Below are 12,680 nucleotides of genomic sequence, written 5' to 3'. Positions count from 1 at the left end.
GAAACCTAGATGAATTAACAAGCGGGCTAATGAAACTAGCACTCCCACCAGCATATGGTATCTATCCAACATCATTTTTTTTAGTTATTTATTATATAAAAAAAGATGAATAGAACTGAAAAAGAAACGTCTAGCGTTAGCTCTCAGCTTAAAGCATGGGGAAAGATCGTTTGTGGAGTAAATCACTCAGGAGTTTATCTGGTCTAGTCTGTGTTTTAACTCTTTCCACAAACCAAGGAAAGTTTAGACCAGGAAGAAGTATATAAAGAATAATTTAACCCCCCCCCAGGTAAATCTAAACGAACCCTGCTTTAATATTTATAATTCGCTGGCACCCGTCTATTGTCAGTGAAGTTCGCCACTTAGTGTGCAAAATATATTATTTATTGCAGTTATATACGGAACAGGAAAGTGTTTAGAGAGAGATTTAGCTTATGATATGTGACTGAAGAAGACCTCCTCGCGCACATAACCGCCCCCCGCACCCTTTCCCGCCAGCACCAATGTGCGCGCGCTGGGAGAAGGGGGCGGGAAGGTTGGTTTGAGAGACGCAGGCTCGCGACGCTAACGGCTCTCCCCTCCTCACTGCAGCCCTCTCACCTCAGCGTCTTTAGCTAACACTTCACTGGAAGTAAAATCAGAAATTTATCTGGGAAAGAAGCGATTTGTGTGGAAGTGGAAGAGAGAGAGAGAGAGAGAAAGAGTGGGAGAGGGAAAACGACTCGCCGTCAGGCGCGTCAAAGCTGGAGAAAAGTCCGAAGTAGGTCGAAAATCAGAAGAAGAAGACGTTCATCTGTGCTGAGGTAAATGTTTGGTCCCTCTTCATATTGTACAATGTCTTCATGAGGTAGAAACATCGTCCTTGGAAGGCTGAAGGGATTTATCGTAATGTTTCATTCATAAGAAAGGACGTGTGTGTGTGTGTGTGTGTGTGTGTGCCATACATTTTTGCTGTTGAAGGTTTAACAGGTCTCCTTCGTCTGCTGCAGAAGTGCAGTCCTGAGGTGAATCCGTAGCCCCATTCACTCTCATTCAGATTAGAGAAAAGGTAGGAAAAGATGTAGACAGTTGTGTTTCTACTTCTTATTGATTGATGGATGTTCAAGTAAAAGGCAACAAAAAAAAAAGGGGGCAAATGCGACGCAATCATACCCCACATCACACTAGTCATCATTTCAGTTTACTTTAAACACCTGTTCACATTAGCAGCTGGAACCATTTTTGGTCCAGATACTGTAAGGGTAAGACTGCAAAACCAAGCCCATGTAAGGTGATCAAATGAGGGGGGGGGGGTATTAGATAACATGACTTAAAAATCAGACATCTGATAGATAGATTCTATTAGGGTGCAGTCAGTGATTCCAGGCACCTGTAAGATAAAATGAAGACGTTAAAGCAGAATCGAGGCACTAATTCACAGTTTCTGACTCACCGTGTAACGGAGCCAAGAACGTGGAGGAAACTGGGGTTTTTGTGTGTTTTTATTTTATTCCTGCGATCAACAGTGAAGCAGAACTACCAGAGTATCGAGCTCTCGAGATTGCGTGAGTGTGTGTGTGTGTGCTTGGGCAGAGGGGGTTGTATATTAGCGATTGAGAGAGAGAGAGAGAGAGAGAGAGTGATAGAGAGAGAGTGAGAGATTAGGCTTTTCATCCCAGCATTGAATTTGCTTCATGAAATTATTTGTTGCTTTTTGTTCTTTCCTCTGAAAACACAGGCGTGAACATGTGAACTCAATTCCATGAAAATTTTCATTATGATTTTTATATATTTATATATATATATAATATATGTATATATGTATGTATATATGTATATATATATAGAGAGAGAGAGAGAGAGAGAAAAAATCTGTACTTTCAAATGCATTTATTGCAAAAGACCTTGAATAAAGACACACACACACACACACACAAAAAAGCCCAAAACAAAACAACCCTGAGCAAAATCAATTGCCTGAGAAATGAGAGAACATTCTGCCAGGCTCATCTCTGTGACTGCGCATAGAACAACAAAGAAGCGTGCAGAAAAGGAAAAAAAATAAAAAATAAAACAAAACACATTTTGCTTTCCTGTATAGATAAACACACAGGAAACGGAGTGGAACAGATTAATGATTTGAAGCCACGAGATCTACAGGCAAGGCCGTGGGGGAATGGAGGCGGTGGCAGGTGAGGAACGAGTCAGGTTAAATGCTGGATGCCGGAGGTCTGCAGGCTCAGGGGAGCCATTTACAGCCGCCTCCTGTTACTCAGTTCCAAATTGAACGTTTCCTGGATTTTAGCACAGAGAGTGTAGCTGGCTAGAGTATATGAGGTATTTCATTCTTTTCCTGGTATTTGACATGTTATATAGAGAGCCGACTCAGACCGAGCCTGGGTCTGGAGTGCCTCTTTTGGACAGGGTCGAGTTTCCTAAAAGCATCGCAACACAAAGATTATCATTAAATGGTAGCGTGAGTGTCACAATCACGGCTCTCACACACATTTAGATCATCTTAACTTCGTGATGCCTTTGGGGACCTCGGTCTAATTAAGTTACTTTTAGGATATTTTAGTGTGATCTCATTTTTTGCCACTTAGATTTCTGGAAAATTGTCAAACCCCAAACGCTTTTAAAATCGGTGTCTGTAACCTGAAAGGTAGTAGATTATACCTAGAAGATTGGCCCTAATCTGTGGATTATAGATAGCTATAAAATCTGGATGGGAAGCACATTGTTTTCTAAAATTCTTACATACAATCATATTAGCTCGAGAAACAACAACTGTGTTTAGCCGCAAATGGGAATTGGAAAATTTCATGACTTCCTGGTAAGTTACAACACTGACGACTTGCCAAATATGTCTTCTTTTGTTCTTGACAATACACAAGCAATAATACTACAAACTTTATACAAAACACATACACTCATGAACACACAGCACATTTTCTCTTTTCAACGTAATATTCAGTAACAATGCAGAATCGAAAAACACAGAGCGCCATGTGAAAGCTAGGTAGACTTATATCGTTTCACCCCTCCTTTCTTGATTTTATTGACTTGTCCATCGTTTGTCTGCCGTCATTTTTCATTTGTCTACAGGTGTCTTTTTAAAAGCCTATGTTCAAGACAGGCCATTCGTGTCTCCGGTTTCTCCTACACTAAAAACATGCTTCAAAACCCCTATCCACAGTTAAGAGCACTCCTTGAGAAAGCGGTATTTAATAAATTCTGTTAACTAGGAAGACATTTGAGCATTTTGGAAAAATAGTCAAGTGTAGTCAAGACTAGTCAAGTTTAAATGCAATCGATTCAGCATCCGTCTGAAATCTAAACATCTTCTTCAGTAATCTCTGTGGAGAAGATGCTTATTGGATCTTACTCCCAAGGATTTTTACTAGACCTTTTTTTTCTTTTTCTTTGATTCTATCCCTTTGTAGTGTTTTGTTTTCAGGTCTTTTTTGGGTGACCTACAACAGAACCCCCAGCCCAGTTCTCTTTTCTGAATTAATAATTGGGCTGCATGTCCTCTTGTTAGGAATGTGTATTAACTCTTTAACTGTACATTGTGCAGCATGCAGAACAGGACCAGTCGCTCTGCGTTTCCCCCCTTTCTCATAAATTAAAAATGGTAAGCACAACAAGAAGACAACAACATAAGGTCTATGCAGTCTATCTCTCTGACTCTTTCTCTCTCTCTCTCTAACAAACAAACAAAAGCCTTATGGTCGCTGGGAGATGCACAACACGTCATTATTACCACAACACAGAACCAGTACAAATGTGAGAGGTTTGCAAACACCACAGCATTATCACAACACAAAATAAACAAATCTGACAATATAACATCGTTTACAGGAACAGTCACACTGATAGAAATGGGTTTTTTTTCTGTTGTATTTTTTTTTTGTTGCATGTTTTCTCTATCACATTTCTGCTACATTACATGTTTTATCTTAAAACCACAACTGGTTGCTTGGCTGCAATGCGCCTGATGTGGGGTTGCAGAGAGCAGGCTTTTTTTCTGTTATATTTTCATTTGTTTTCCTGAAAGAATCTGACATGTGTTGCATCAGCTGTCCGGTACTAAACAACAAAACAATTTCTATACTCTCAGACATCAGGGTGTGGATCCAGTTGTGTGCACTATTAAATAAACTTAAATGGTTATGTCTGTATTTGATTTTCAGGTTTTAATAACATTCAATGAAAGCAAATAAATTTGTTTATGCTTAAGTAATGCGTTTTCACCCGGTTAATATGAATGAGTGAAACAAACACTGAGATTTCTCAATTATGTTTTAGCTTGAATCTTTAACGTATAAGGCTCTATAAAATTTGCTTTGTGCTGTCTGGGTTGGTCTTGTGTCGTGTCCTTGAATTTGTATTTTTGTGTTCTGGTCATTGTGTTGTGCATCTCTCAGCCACCGTAAAAACATGAAAAAATGCACTCATGCATACAGTTCCCAGACAGTGATTACAGTTGTCAAAATATCCAATACCTGATGATGTACTGTCTAAAAATAATCCACAACGTTCTGGCAGCATGTAAGAATGCACACGGTACAAGGTTAGCATTAAACTTAAATCCGCAAAGTAGCAAGCTAAAAGGCACGTCGGCTCTGAGAAAGATTAGACGGGGCTCTCCGACGTGCTAGCGTTTGTTGCCAGCAATTTTTTGTACTCTTCCATCGCTGAGAGGTTTTTCCTCTCTCTGCCAATCCCAGTGTCAAACCCTACTCTTTTCTTTTACATACTAGATAAAGAGAGGAAATCTCCACAGACGACATCAAAATCCGCCCAGGAACATAACACATTCTGTTAGAGAGAGGAAGATAGTTTTCTTTGCCCCTCCCTGGAGGCGTGTTTTGCTCTGCCGTAGCAGTTCGTTAGCACTAAATGCGGTTCGATGGTGTGTTTTTGGCTGAGCGTCTTCCTGGGCACTAAGCCCTTTTCCAAACTTCAGAAAAAAAATGGTTGGGGTTTATTCGTTTTAAACGAGTCGCTTCCTCAGACACAGTTCCTTCCTCAGAGAGAATTATGTCTTTATACACCGTCGGGGATTCTCCATCAGTAAGAGTCAGTAAAAGGCTCTAGTTAATCTCTTCACTGTTGTCTGTATTTAGTTAAACCGCTAAGCTGCTGTCAGGTTTGTTCAGATCGGGTAGAGGTGTAGTGCATCTTGAACCTATTGGCTGTTCAACACAATGTTGCTCATAATCGCTTTTTCAGAAGGTACCACAACAATCAAATAACTGCTAAGAAATAACAGAATTTCATGAGGACTTGAAAGATTCTGTGGTGGTCCTCTATAGGGGAATCTTTAATGGCTACATCTCTGTCAGAGAGGGTTCCAGCTTGAACTCGTATAAATGCATAGCTTCTTTCACAGTAGGTAGAAGGATCAGGCTCCAAGTAAAATCATTCCGCCCCTGCATGTCCCAAAGAATCAACTGAAGTCCATAACGAAAGCTGGTGTCTGAAAATCTGGCTAAAGCTATTCCTATATGACTCAGCAATCTTGTTTTAAATCTCAGGAAATTTGCAGTCTGAGCTCAGCACACAGGGGGAATTAATGCAGAAAGAAGCGACTGTATGGCTGTTACACATTCATGTTTATGTATATGTCAGGTGAGTACTGGCCAGGTCATGTCAGGCTTCGAAGTGCTAATTTGGAAGGGAAAAAAGGTCTCTCATCTTTCACCAGAGAGCAATAAAGAAGCTTTGGAATCTGTTCCCTCACACCAGGGCTGTGTGAAAGCCTTGCCATGCTTGTTTTGACAAATGTTACTTTATTGTTCCACATTTCGGCAGTTATTGAGCACAACTATTTCCTAGCTTTCATCTTTTCGAGTCGGAATAGAGAAAATGCATAACTGCAGCCATTAGCATACAGTACAATACAATAGCTACCATCAGGATATTTTAAAGGCTGTCCTGGATTTGGAGATGATGCAAGCTTCAGTCACTGAAAGGATAATAGGAGGTAAACTAGGTAAGGTTTCTCTTCAGCCCTAACAGGTAGAAGAGGAAGGAACAGGGGCTATGTAGGAAGGAGAGGCTTGGCTTTGGCCAGTTCACGTTATAGTTTGTCTCTTACAGGCCATTTGTTCAGTTCAAACAGGCGTTAAATTAGTGAGAGCAGAAATGAGTTAATGCTGAACCATAGGAGTGGTCTGAGGACTCATTCCAACCGGATTTTTGGATCGGTTGCTGTACGGCAGCATGTCTAATTTGCATAAAATTGAGAAAATCTCAATTCAAGTGCTGTGACTTGCTACTGTCGCACACATACATAGACAAATGAACGATCTGCTGTTGCTTTGTTGCTCACTAGTGTGAATGCAGGGTTATGACTCACAATTCATACTGAATTTCATTTGGACTTATGACCTGCATTCACTTTGCTTTGTCCTGCAGCTTTGCCAGGGCTTACTGTAAAATCACAGAATGAGCAAACACGAACAAGTGAAGAGTAATAATTAGCTTATTATTATATAGCTTAACAGCTGCCTTGATTTTCAAACATGACCTATTCAAGCATGTCATTCTTTTCTTCCTGCTTCTGTAAGCTTTCTAGCCGAATAAATGTAGATGTGCAAGAGGGGGAAATAAATAAGTAGTAGTCTTGTGAAGTCACAGATAAGCATTAATTCTAGCTTGAGCAAATTGAGGCCATAATGTCACAGCTTTCCTTTAGCTTAACACTATCCTCCTTTTTGCTCTGTCCATGGCTGCTGGCTCTCAGGCATTAATGACCTCGATTTGTGGCGAAAAAAGCCGGGTCTCTCTCTCTCTCTCTCTCTCTCTCTCTCTCTCTCTCTATCTTCCTCACATAGTTTTATCCACGCCTGGCTTACGATTAGCCAGATCTCATCTTGTTCTCTGCTTCTGTCTTGTGGATGCTGTCTCATCAGCTATGTGTTGAGCTCTCTGTACTCATTTTCCCCTTGTCAGAGCGAGATAGTGAGCCAAGTCAACTTTTTAACTGCCGTGTGTTCGCTATTAATCATTACCCTACTCATAATTTTAATTAGAGTCAGTTGTGATTGGATGGAAACCAGACGGATTGCTAATGATCTCAATAGGTGCTAAGCAGACTGAGAAGTTGAGCCACAGATTGCTTATTCTATTGATTGTTTTTGAAGGAGGAGAAACATGAGGGGCGATCGATTAAAGAGCAGGAGGATTATCAAATGGAGACCTCTGGAAGTGGCATGGCTGTCACAGTTCTGACACCTTGCTGATTATTTACAGATGGTGGAGGAACATCAGTGTGCTTCGTTGCTAACAAAGAGCCAGAAGCAACCTGTGAAATTTGTGCTTCAGCATCAGCTTTAATACATAGCGGCACTGAACTGATCATATTGATAAGCCACAGGAGTCCCACAGGAGCCTGAACACGATGCTGATGTGTTTTTTGTGAGTTTTGTGACAGTCGACCAAAAGGTAATATTTGAAAGGTGAATGTATTTGAAGTCCTCACTGCTTGCCTGACATGTTTGTATAAGTCCATGTGGCTTTCAGTCATGACTGCACCCGTCAGATTTTAAAGTGTATTTAAAATGAATATTCTTGTCTTTACTCTTGCATTTCAACTTATATTTCAGATTATTATACTATTTTATGTGAGAGTTTTCTTTCTGTTTATTACATATATACAAACCTTTAATAAGAAGTGCTCTTATGTACTGTCAAAACTAGGCTCTCATTAGTAGGAGAACATCTGTTTGCAATTTATCTTGTAGTTTAGTTATTTCCATTAAGTAGGCATTTGAAGAATCATGGTAATAAAACCTTGATTTTATTTATATTAATTATGTGGCAACGGCACAATGCGTAACACCATCCAGATACGGGTCAAAAGCTTTAGTTAATGTTCACGTCAAACATCTAAATACGGGGAAAAAAATCTGGTCTTTGTCTTATTCATGGTACAAGTCAGGCTAGTTTGAGGATTTCAGAAAATGCTGTCCTGGGATTTTCACACACAACAGTTTATAAAGTTTACAGAAATGGAAAACACTGAAGATTAGAAAAAGACCACATGATGTTTATACTAATCTTTATTTGACGAGTTTTGGTGAGCCTGTGTTTACGATAGCCTCATATTCCTGTTTTTAGATGACCAGAGTAGGACCTGATGTGGTGATGCTTTTCTGCTCATCACAGTTGTAAAATGTATTTGAGTTACTGTAGACTTCCTGTTAGTTCTGACCAGTCTGATCATTCCGTGATCTCTCTCATCAGCAAGGTGTTTCACTCTGCGCTATTTTGTGTAACCTCTAGAGACTGTTGTTTATGAAACCCTGGGAGATCAGCAGCTTCTGAAATACTCACATCAGCCCACCTGTCCATATGCACAATGGTCCTCCTTGGAAAGATTCTGCATCAATGCCAAATACGTGACAGTTGCCATAGACTTACCGTATAATTTTCCTGATGAAAAATAAACACTATAGGCTAGGGCTGTCAAACTGCATTTGAATTTCATTACACTTTAATTTTATGCTGCTGCAGACAGAATAAAAATTAGCAGCAGTGCTACATAGTGTTTTTGATTTGGGGGAAAAAAAAGTAAATTAAGTATTCGTTGAATAATATCAAGCAACAACCAAAAAGATTAGGAAATGCCTTTTTCACAGTTATTAATGGTAACTATTGGATTGTAATACTCATTTTAGGGAATTAGATCTTCAATTTATTAAATAAAACTCATTAAATATTAAACTTTGATTTTTTTTGCCTTGGAATATGGAAATATGAAAATGAGATTAGTGAAATGTATTCTTTAATAGAAATACATTAAATCTGGTGTTTCCAATGATGAAAATAACAGTGATTCTTTTTAAAAGCATTTTATGTTAACACTAAGGGAACAAAATCATAATGTAATGTCAAGGTGCTTGGTCTCGACTCGAGTTTGTACCATCGCTCTACATGGGTGATTAATTAGGCTGATATTAAGCATTTTAAGGTAATTGGCATTGGCTGATCAGCTTGAGCGCGTGGCAGATTAATAAAAGCCTCGCAATCGCATTCTGCCTTCGAAAACAATGAACCATCACAAAGTACGCACTGCTGTTAGAGTTCCCAGAGTAAATATTCCACGAACAAATGATTAATAGTTCTTAGTGTTAAAGGTATAATGTCTTAGCAACAGTGTGAAACCCATAAAGAAAACTGACTTCTAGTCTATAATACTTGTTTGGGTTTGGCCTCCTCTCAGTCATTTGTAGACACTCATAAGTCATTTAAGATTCTAGGGAACGCAGCTTTATAAACATGGTCAGATGGGTTAGTATTCATGTTGATTCGTGTTAAGCCCTGGTAACATTTATAGTTGTAGATGTAGCACATAGCATGTCTTTGCGTATGTTTAAAGCTAAATAAACCTTTTAACAACACGTTATTACTATTCCCTGCAATATCAGCTACTGTAACGTTGTCTGAAGCTTCAGTGCAGATAGAAAGCACTTTCAGCCACTCTTTCAACTTGCCGCTTACTCATTTCCACATCACGCTGCTTGTCATGCTTCAGACAGCTTGTCATTTTTACTTCTCGTGAAGATTGTTTTGCAAAATTTAAGTCTGACCTAAATCCTAACTTTCATGTTGACATCTATTGTGCTTCTTACTTGTACAAAACCAATAGCTTGACATGTTCTTTTGTGCGTAATTTTTTCAGCAGACTGAATGACGGGGGGGGTTATTTATGCCGAGGTGTATTATAGTACTCTGTGTTCTAGTGGATAGAGAACTTAATAAGTATTGTTATGCATATTTTTTAAACAATAGAACTTATTAGTCTAATGATATTATGCATTCATGGCAATGCGTTAACATTTAAGGGAAGGCTTTGTGTCGTGAATCTCCACCTCGCCCTTCAGAGCTGAGTGGGCAGTGCATGGCAACCGGAAGAGCGAGATCTTTTGCACGTGTGTTCGAGTTTCTGCTGTGTTTATTTACTTTGCGATACCTTTTGTATTTTTTCCTGTCCTGTCTCCACCTACTTGTCATGTCATTTCCTGTTTCTCACATTTACTGTGATTGTTCTGAACTCTTAGTAGTTTCGGCACTGATTCATGTCCTTATTTTAACCCTTCTGTGTCTGATTGTGAAGTGTACTTTCAGTGTATCTTTGTCCGCAACATAACCAAGCTTCCAGTTTAGTTTAGCTTAGATGTTAGCGCCTGTTCTATGCCTGACCTGCTTTTTGCAACATTTACTGGATTTGCCCTGTCATTTATTGTAATAAAGAAGAACCTCCTGCACTTATGTCCTCACAGGCCTGCATCTGTTCATGAGCCCCATCGTGACACTTCGTGTCCATCTTTACTCTTTGCTTGATTGCTTGCATGCTCAAAGGTCCACACAGAAGAGTGCAGTCATTTAAAAGCATCCAGGAATAAAACCAGTATCCTTTATGTTTTATTTCTTTAGGTCAAAATTGCCAATATCAGGGCATCCAATATCCAATAAACCTGACATTTACTGAAAACTGTTTTATTTTCTGTCATTATTTCATGGATTCAAGAACAACCTAGCACTTTTTTTAGTTATTGCTTTGATTTGAAGCTTGCTGCTGTTTTTATTTAATGATCATTAGTGTTGTTGGATATTATCTTATTAATAACATGTACAGAGTGATGAAAATGATGTAATAGGAAAAAGGATACTCGTTCTAGCCAGCTAGTGGGAATGTGACATAGTTTCTGGCGATGAGGTGCTTAAACAGCAAACAAATACGCTGCTTTTGTATATATATTACCCAACGGGGACAATTAATTACTTGTCATATTTTCTGAAATTTCACTGGCTGTTCTATGGTGGAAAAACAGTGTTTCTCCTTTGAATTTCACATCCTTTCAGTTCAGATTCTTATGTAATTACAATACAAACCCAGCAAGAAAAAATGTGTTCACACACTGTGCACTATAGTTTCTCAATCCTTACTTAAATAAACTTTTCATAATCTTCTTGATAGACTTCTCATAACTTGTCCAAAACACAATTGTTTAGAGGATATTCAAGAGGGCTTTTCTAATGTTTTAATATTCTATATCGTCTTACATTCAGGTTCATTTAATTTGCTCATTCTCTGGCACCCTAATAGCCTGCTAAAAGATCATTATTGCTCTCAGAACTACTTCAGCAATCATTTCCACTGCTTAATGCTGAAGAAATTCTTACAATGCCACATATTCACTTCAGAGAGTCTAAGGCAGAGAGTTGATCTCTGAGTCAGCAAAGCTTTCATATATCTCAATGTCTTATGATAAGAGCAGCCAATGCCAACATCCCATCCCAACCCGCAGTTTTCCTTTAAGCTCCACTGGCTTAGCCTGAACACTGCCTTGTTTCTAGAAGATGGCTATGAAGTAGTAAATGTTTCATAAATGTGTTTTATGACATGTGAGTAGTATAGCTACCCCCATTTGCCCTCAAACCGTCAGCCTGTCAACTTTCACAGACTGCTGTGATTGAAGCTGTGCTGATGCAGCAGAGTTGGCAGGTCATGTACTGAAAGCTCTTTCTATGGGGTCGAAATGTTTCTTTTCACAATGTACTTTGGTTCTGTTTCAGAAACTATAGCACTGCCCCTTGGAGACCTTTGCCTCTGATGTTTTGCTCTCTTTTTTATTTTTATTCCTACAATGTGATTTTATTTCACCCTGCTCTTGGCCTCATATGGACCCACTCAACTGGCATTGTCCTCAAAACTTGTGTGTGTGTGAGTGTGTGTGTGTGAGTCTGTGTGTGTGTGCCAGAATAATCTTCCTGTCACTGATTAACAGGATCTCTTGTACGTTAAATTAGCCAGGGAAAATTCTCAAGATTATGTCACCCTGATCCACACAGCAAAAAATATGTTGCACTAAATTGTTCAGAATCTAGGGGACTAAGGGACATTTGTAAAGGATATTCATTCATATCCATTCATTCATCTGTTCATTGATTAAGGTTTTTATTCTCCTGGTGGGGGTGTCTACAACCTGAGAATGTCAGAACAGACTTTTGTACCCCTGACCAGCTTTAAACTGGGAGATCTCCAGATGTTCCCACTCGAAATATGAGAGATGTTTTCTTGTCAGAAGGTCCTGGGTCTACTGTGGGATCTCCTTTCAGTATTAAGTGTCTAATTCAACTCTAGTGGAAATTCATCCTTTTTGCCTGAACCACCTTATCTGAATCCATTTCGGTTCTCGATTTGGAGGGAGTAGCAGCTCTACTCCGAGGCGGTGCCGGATTACAGATTCTCGACTCTATCACAAAGTCTTATCCCAGCAACCCTGGTGAGGAAGCTTGTGTCAACTGCCTGTACACGTGACCTTATTTTTCCAGTCTAGTGATTATAAATGAGGATGAGGATGTAGATTTGACTGGAAAATGGAGAACTACTGTAGCTCTGAAAACTGAACGCCTGCTCCATCACCACAGAGCAGTTCCCTGTAACGCTTCTGCCATGATCCATTTGTCATCTATCTCACACTCAGTGATGTGAAGTGTGAAGTGACAGTCAATGTTGTCAAAGCCAGCTTCCACTGCAAAGGTCCATGTAAGTATGTTCATTGCATATCTCCTACTTGACTAGCAATCCACATGACTTCCAACTTTCATTTTGTAGATGCTGAGTCCAAAATATTGTCCTATGTCACCAGGTTCATAAGTCCTGGCCCTAAAGGTGGCTGCTGGTA

At 39.4% G+C, this 12,680-nt stretch overlaps 1 protein-coding gene across 1 annotated transcript in view; it reads left to right on the top strand.

The window, feature by feature from the left end:
- Positions 1-523: 523 nt before the first annotated feature.
- Positions 524-12,680, top strand: part of LOC131369540 (gamma-aminobutyric acid receptor subunit alpha-3-like) — a 90,162-nt gene continuing 78,005 nt past the window's right edge. The window contains exon 1 of the mRNA XM_058416299.1: positions 524-803. The gene's annotated coding sequence lies outside the window, so the exon portion shown is untranslated. The remainder of the gene's footprint in view (positions 804-12,680) is intronic.

The sequence above is a fragment of the Hemibagrus wyckioides genome, linkage group LG18 (assembly GCF_019097595.1).
Source record: "Hemibagrus wyckioides isolate EC202008001 linkage group LG18, SWU_Hwy_1.0, whole genome shotgun sequence".
NCBI classification, from domain to species: Eukaryota; Metazoa; Chordata; class Actinopteri; order Siluriformes; family Bagridae; genus Hemibagrus; species Hemibagrus wyckioides.
Note: the sequence above shows the minus strand (reverse complement) of the source record. Positions and strands in the feature narration are given on the sequence as shown.